Source organism: Pantherophis guttatus, chromosome 13, assembly GCF_059756535.1.
Source record: "Pantherophis guttatus breed Tessera chromosome 13, ASM5975653v1, whole genome shotgun sequence".
Classification (NCBI taxonomy): domain Eukaryota; kingdom Metazoa; phylum Chordata; class Lepidosauria; order Squamata; family Colubridae; genus Pantherophis; species Pantherophis guttatus.
The window spans coordinates 19,529,767-19,536,252 of NC_142075.1; the positions used below are offsets into that span (position 1 = coordinate 19,529,767).

General features: G+C 44.5%; 1 long non-coding RNA gene across 1 annotated transcript; it reads left to right on the top strand.

Annotated features, from left to right (window-relative positions):
* The first annotated feature begins 1,171 nt into the window (after positions 1-1,171).
* Positions 1,172-1,878, top strand: LOC117674529 (uncharacterized). Its single transcript, XR_004593888.3, has 2 exons — positions 1,172-1,306; positions 1,403-1,878. It is a non-coding gene; the product is annotated as an uncharacterized LOC117674529 (long non-coding RNA).
* Positions 1,879-6,486: the final 4,608 nt, after the last annotated feature.

Genomic DNA, 6,486 nt, shown 5'->3' on the forward strand with positions numbered 1-6,486 from the left:
AATGTCGTCATCCCGTTTAATGTTCAAGTTGGCGAATGCGACACAAAGAAAGAGACCCTACGGAAAGAGATGTCATGCGGTGCTAACCAACTGTTCTGCTGATTTGAAAATGCACAAGTGGAATGGCTGACAAGCTTCAGCCTCCTTGTCTAGTCTGATGAAAAGAAGGATCAGGGGTGTGACATGATAGCAGTCTTCCGATATCTCAGGGGCTGCCCCAAAGAAGAGGGAGTCAAGCTATTCTCCAAAGCACCTGAGGGCAGGACAAGAAGCAATGGATGGAAACTAATCAAGGAGAGAAGCAACCTAGAGCTAAGAAGAAATTTCCTGACAGTTAGAACAATTAATCAATGGAACAACTTGCCCCCAGAAGTTGTAAATTTAATTTAATTTAATTTAATTAATTAAATTTATATGCCGCCCCTCTCTGAAGACTCGGTGGCTCCAACACTGGAAGTTTTTAAGAAGAGATTGGATAACCAATTGAATAACTCTGTTATTCTATTAGATTCTAGAATAGAATAACAGAATAGAATAATAGAATAATTCTATTCTATTCTATTCTATTCTATTCTATTCTATTCTATTCTATTCTATTCTATTCCATTCCATTCCATTCCATTCCATTCCATTCCTCTCTCCTCTCCTCTCTCTCCTCTCCTCTCCTCTCCTCTCCTCTCCTCTCCTCTCCTCTCCTCTCCTCTCCTCTCTTCCTCCCCTCCCCTCCCCTCCTCTCCTCTCCTCCTCTTCTCTTCTCTTCTCTTCTCTTAAGGAAAAGAAGGACTTTACAGAATCTGCATCCCCAGAAATCTCTTGAACAGCCTCGGTTTGTTGCCAAAAGAGTTTCCATACCTGTAAGAGCCGTTTCTCCTATCCCTAGTTCTTCATGTTCAACCTGTGGCTTCCCAGAGTGCCAGGGGTAGAAGTAAATTTGGTGCAAATTTAAAGTGAAATGGTACATAATTCAACAGTGGAGGATCCTTTAGGAAAAGGGCCGCAAGCAGTGAGGAAACTCAATTGTGCTTAAGGCAACAGGTATCTGCATCAATGGACATCATGATTTTGACCATGATCTTGTTACTACATACTTGCAAACAACATTGTGGAACACAAACAGAAGGCTGTCATGACATCACAATGCAGATGTCATTGTTTTGGCATCACTGTGACTAGGCACGGATACCATGGCTCTGGGTTCAGGATGTTGTCTAGTTCAAGTGTGGAAAAACGACCTTACATGGTCCCTCCCAAGATGTTCCCCTTGCTTTTTAAATGGAATGCGTTTTTAACTGTTGAGCTTTTCATGGTAATGATTGACTGCAAACTGCTTCAGGGATTGGAACGATGGGAAGCGGTGTACAAGTAGACTAAACCATCATCATCATAACTTGTCCCTTTCCAGGTGTTTCAGAACTACAACTCCCAGCGTCTCTTATCTGGTGAGCAGCAACTGCGAAGGGTTGTAACTCATCAACATCTGAAGGTCTACACAGGTTGAAGCTGGCTAGATGACATCTTCATTTGTCACTTCCCGTATCTCGCTGCAGGGTCTCTAAAGCTCTTTGGATTTGGTCTTCAACTGCATTTTGATGGCTATTTCTTAGCTTTTACTTCTAATAAGACATTTCTCCATACTTCCATAATCTTTGTGTTGGAGGAAGCTGCTCTTGGTCGCTTTTCTTTCTCTGAAGCTTTATTGTTATTGGGACGGTTTGGCATCGGAGACACAAACCTCAATTGCTTGTTATTTTTAATGATGAATTGTGGAGGCCAAATGGAAGATGTTCAGGAGTTATTGGGGAACAACAACAAGATGTTCCAAGCAAAGGCTCTTTTGATCTAATAATTCATCATCATTTGAGAACTGGAGAGCACAGCTCCACATATAGGATAATTTGCCTGTGAGGTGAAACTTGGAAGTAGTTCATCTCTCTCTCTCTCTCTCTCTCTCTCTCTCTCTCTCTCTCTCTCTCTCTCTCTCTCTCCCCCTCCCTCCCTCCCTCCCTCCCTCCCTCTCTCTCTCTCTCTCTCTCTCTCTCCCTCTCTCTCTCTCTCCCCTCTCTCTTTTTTCCTCTTGGTTCTTTTTGTGAGATGTCAAGGTGACACTGAAGATCAATTCAGCCTAGTGGCACGTTGCATTTATGAGATGGAAGCAAAAAACAACTTCAGTCAGCTGGCTGCTCCAGACGTTAGCTCAGTTCTGCTAAGTGTGATCAGTTGATCAAGCTGCCTTGGTTACTTCATCTCTCTCTCTCTCTAGCTCACCTGCTTCACAACAGCAAAATAAAGCTGGAGGTATGTTGATAAAGAATTGTAGAGATCCAAAACGAGGCTCCTTATAACTGGCTTGAAGTATTATTTTTCCTCTGCTCGGTGGCACAAATGCCCACTTCAGGAGGTACTTTCTTAAACTGCAGAAGATGGCATGGAGATGTTATCGGTTTGGTTCGCGTTGGTCTGGGAGGCAGGTGGCAATTTGGAAGGCCTCAAACACACTTCTCCTGGGTTCATGTTCTCTTCCCTTTCCAGAGAAAGGAGCAGATGGGGAAAAATAATCAAGAAAATGCATAGGGGAGATTGGAGGTTTTTCCACATAGGGTAACTTACCGATGTTGCTATCAAAATTATCATGCAACGAATACCAGCTGTAATTAGCCTGCAAACTTTTACAGATTTTATTCATTTATATGAATAAATAGTGTCATGGTGGCGCAGTAGTGAGAATGCAGTACGGCAGGCTACTTCCGTTGAGCTGCAATTTGGCAGCTCGAATCTCATCAGGTTCAAAGTCCACTCAGCCTTCCATCCTTCCGAGGTCAGTAAAATGAGGACCCAGATTGTTGGGGGCAAGAGGTTGACTCTGTAAACCACTTAGAGAGGGCTGTAAAGTATTGTATAGCGGTATAAAAGTGTAAATGCTATTGTTATAGGCAGAAATGGGTTTCAGCAGGTTCTGACCAGTTCTGGAGAACCGGTAGCAGAAATTTGGAGTAGTTGGAAGAACTGGTAGTAAAAATTCTGACTGGCCCCGCCCCCATCTATTCTCTGCCTCTCAAGTCCCAGCTGATCGGGAGGAAATGGGGATTTTGCAGTAACCTTCCCCTGGAGTGAGGTGGGAATGGAAATTTTACAGTATCCTTCCCCTGCCATGCCCACCAAGCCCTGCAACGCCCACCAAGCCACACCCACAGAACCAGTAGTAAAAAAATTTGAAACCCACCACTGACTATAGGTCGGGGGTCTCCAACCTTGGAAACTTTAAGCCTAGACTCCCAGAATTTCCCAGCTGGCTGCTGGCTAGGGAATTCTGGGAGTTGAAGTCCACCAGGCTTAAAGTTGCCAAGGTTGGAGACCCCTACTATAGGTCATCCATCTGACTATCAAATGTTTCTGAGTGGCTTTGGGGGTTTTAGAGAGGAGAGAATCTTTTATTCTCAACCTGTATGGAGGAAATGTTCTAAGCCGAACTCCCCAACCTTGGCAACTTAAAAACATGTGGACGTCAACTCCCAGAATTCCTCAGCCAACCACTGAGGAAGTCCACACGTTTTAAACCTTGCCAAGGTTGCGGGCCCCAGTTTGAAGCTACCTAAATTCTCACCATAGCAGCTGGCTTGGAAAATTTTGTTTCAGCACAGCGTGTCCTTTTGCAATAATGAGTGTTTCTCATATCTTTGGCCTTGTTTAACCAACTCTTCCTCCCCCAAGAAGAAGAAGAAGAAGAAGAAGGGAATAAGAAGCTCCAATTATATCTCAGCCAGAGATGCTTAAGTAACATTGTCTTCCGAGCAAAATATGAAGAAGCCAAATAAGTGTGGAACAAAAGGCACCGAGTAATATTTATTTATGAAACCCAGCTGGATAAAATCAGGCTATCTTAAAAACCACCCAACATGGGCAAGTTTACTTTTTCAGTGGACATGGCACTCATGTTTCTCTGCTTTTCTTCACCATCGTTTATTTCCCTGGCTCAAGACTGATTTTTCCGTTCCTTGGAATGGATGAGAACCAAGGCCTGTGCCTCAAACTCACAAAGAACTTTCCAAATGTAGTTGTAATATTTAGTCATAGGCCCTGGATCAGATCTTGGGGTGCCTGAGCAGCTGCTTAAGGGTCTTAGGAATCCATGTGTCAGCTTTGGAAGCCATATTAACACCGGAAGTTTCCGCGCTGCCACCTTCTTGCGCTTGGGAAAGTAGGAGGTGGGATTTAGTAGAGTAATTGTAGTTAGACGTAATAGCATTCTTCCCTTCGGTCAAGGTCATGGTGTTCCTACATCTAGAGGAGGAGTGGTTGCAGGAATGGTTCAAGTTGGGACGGATGATGATTGGACCATGTGACAGACTGATGGGTGCAGGGGCTGAATTTGGGGTTTTGATTTACTGAGGAAAAACCGGAACTCTCAGATTCGGGTTTTCCCAGATGTGCCAGTATACCTACTCTAATAAATGGAAGAATTGAGATGATGCCTGTCTCGGAGTTTTTGATTGGAGTTGGGTTGTTCTGGAACCCATGTAGATTACACCATTGAGGCATATCTTGGGCCTCTCTTGGGGAAGAAACATATTCAGACACTCCAAATGATGGACATTCCTCTAAAAGTATGATAGATGATGACCTTTAGCCAACCTTCTTTGAAGATTGTTTGACTTCACTTCCCATAATCTTTAGCAGTCTAGGATCATGGGAGTGAAGTCAAACTTAGTAGGAGAGCACCAGGTTGGGAAAAGTTGGCTAGTCCTAAGATACTACTTGGCTTGTTTGCTCGTTCAGCTAAAACCCATACATTTGACCAAAAAGAATGCAAAATGGTTCAGCATTTGTGCTAGAATTAGTTACCGTTGGTCCAGGCTAGGCTAGAAAACCAAGTTTATAAAACCAGCCACTCACCTTTAGGTACTTAGGTTGAGGTTGTGTCTTGGTGGTTGTTTTAAGAGCAATGGTTCTGCAGACCAAATCTTGTGAGATGCACTTTGGAAAAATGGCATGCAACATAGCTTTGCTTTCTACAGGGAAATCTGGACTCACTTTTCTGTAAGTGGAGAAAAATATGCTTCTCCCTGATCCCATGAGATGAAAGCAATAATGAGTTTTTCCTCTGTGGCTACCCTCTCCTGGCTTCTAATATATCCATCTAGAGCAGTGTTTCTCAACCTTGGTAGCTTGAAGATGGGTGGACTTCAACTCCCAGAATCCCCCAGCCAGCAGCGCTGGCTGGGGGATTCTGGGAGCTGAAGTCCACCCATCTTCAAGCTTCCAAGGTTGAGAAACACCAATCTAGAGTCTTGGTATTACATCCCTGGGAACTTTGGACTAACCTCTTATGCCAGGGGTTTCTCAATCTTGGCAACTTGAAGATGTGTGGACTTCAGTTTCCAGAATTCTTGGAGTTGAAGTTCACACATCCTTCAGTTGCCGAGGTTGAGAAAACCCACCCCTCCAGTATCCAACCAACTGCACCGAGACAGGGAAGCGCCTGCTCTTATTTTATCACCTAATAAAACTGGGTATGTTTTTTTTTAAAAGTGACCCGGGCAAACTTCAGTGTGCAATAAATTGTTGCTGACTGTTGATCTGGTCTGCTCGGCACAGATGCTCCACTCCAGTTGCTGTTTCTTTCTTAGCACACATTGGGTTTTTTTCTTTTCATTTTATTGCATACAACCCTGAGACAGTCTTCCTTCCTTCCTTCCTTCCTTTCTTCCCCATTTTTTTCTTCTTCCCTCCCTATCTTCTCTCTCCTTTTTTTCTTCCTTCCTTCCCCATTTCTTCTTCCTCCCTCCCTATTTCTCCTCCCTCCCTCCCTATTTCATCTCTCCTTTTCTCCTTCCTTCCTTCCCTATTTCTTTTCCCTCCCTCCCTATTTCTCCTTCCTCCCTCCCTATTTCTTCTCTCTCCTTTTCTCCTTCCTTCCTTCCCTCCCTCCCCATTTCTTCTTCCTCCCTCCCTATTTCTCCTCCCTCCCTATTTCATCTCTCTCTTTTTCTCCTTCCTTCCTTCCCTATTTCTTCTCCCTCCCTCCCTTCCCTATTTCTTCTCCCTCCCTCCCTATTTCTCCTCCCTCCCTCCCTCCATCCCTTCCCTATTTCTTCTCCCTCCCTCCCTATTTCCTTCCTTCCCTATTTCTTCTCCCTCCCTCTCTATTTCTCCTTCCTCCCTCCCTTTCCTATTTCTTCTCCCTCCCTCCCTCCTTCCCTCCCTCCCTCCCTCCCTCCCTCCTTCCTTCCTTCCTTCCTTCCTTCCTTCCTTCCTTCCTTCCTTCCTTCCTTCCTTCCTTCCTTCCTTCCTTCCCACCCACTGTTGGTACACTCTTATTCATTCCTAATGACATCAGAAGCTGGAGACTCTTTTAAAAGCTGTGATTCCTCCACCTCCATTCCTCCTGCCTTCCAGGATTGGATCTGCTCGGGCTAAATAAGTGGGCGGTTTCTAGGGGAGGCAGAGATAGGCACAAACGGATTGCCCACCTCTTCTCATTTAAATATT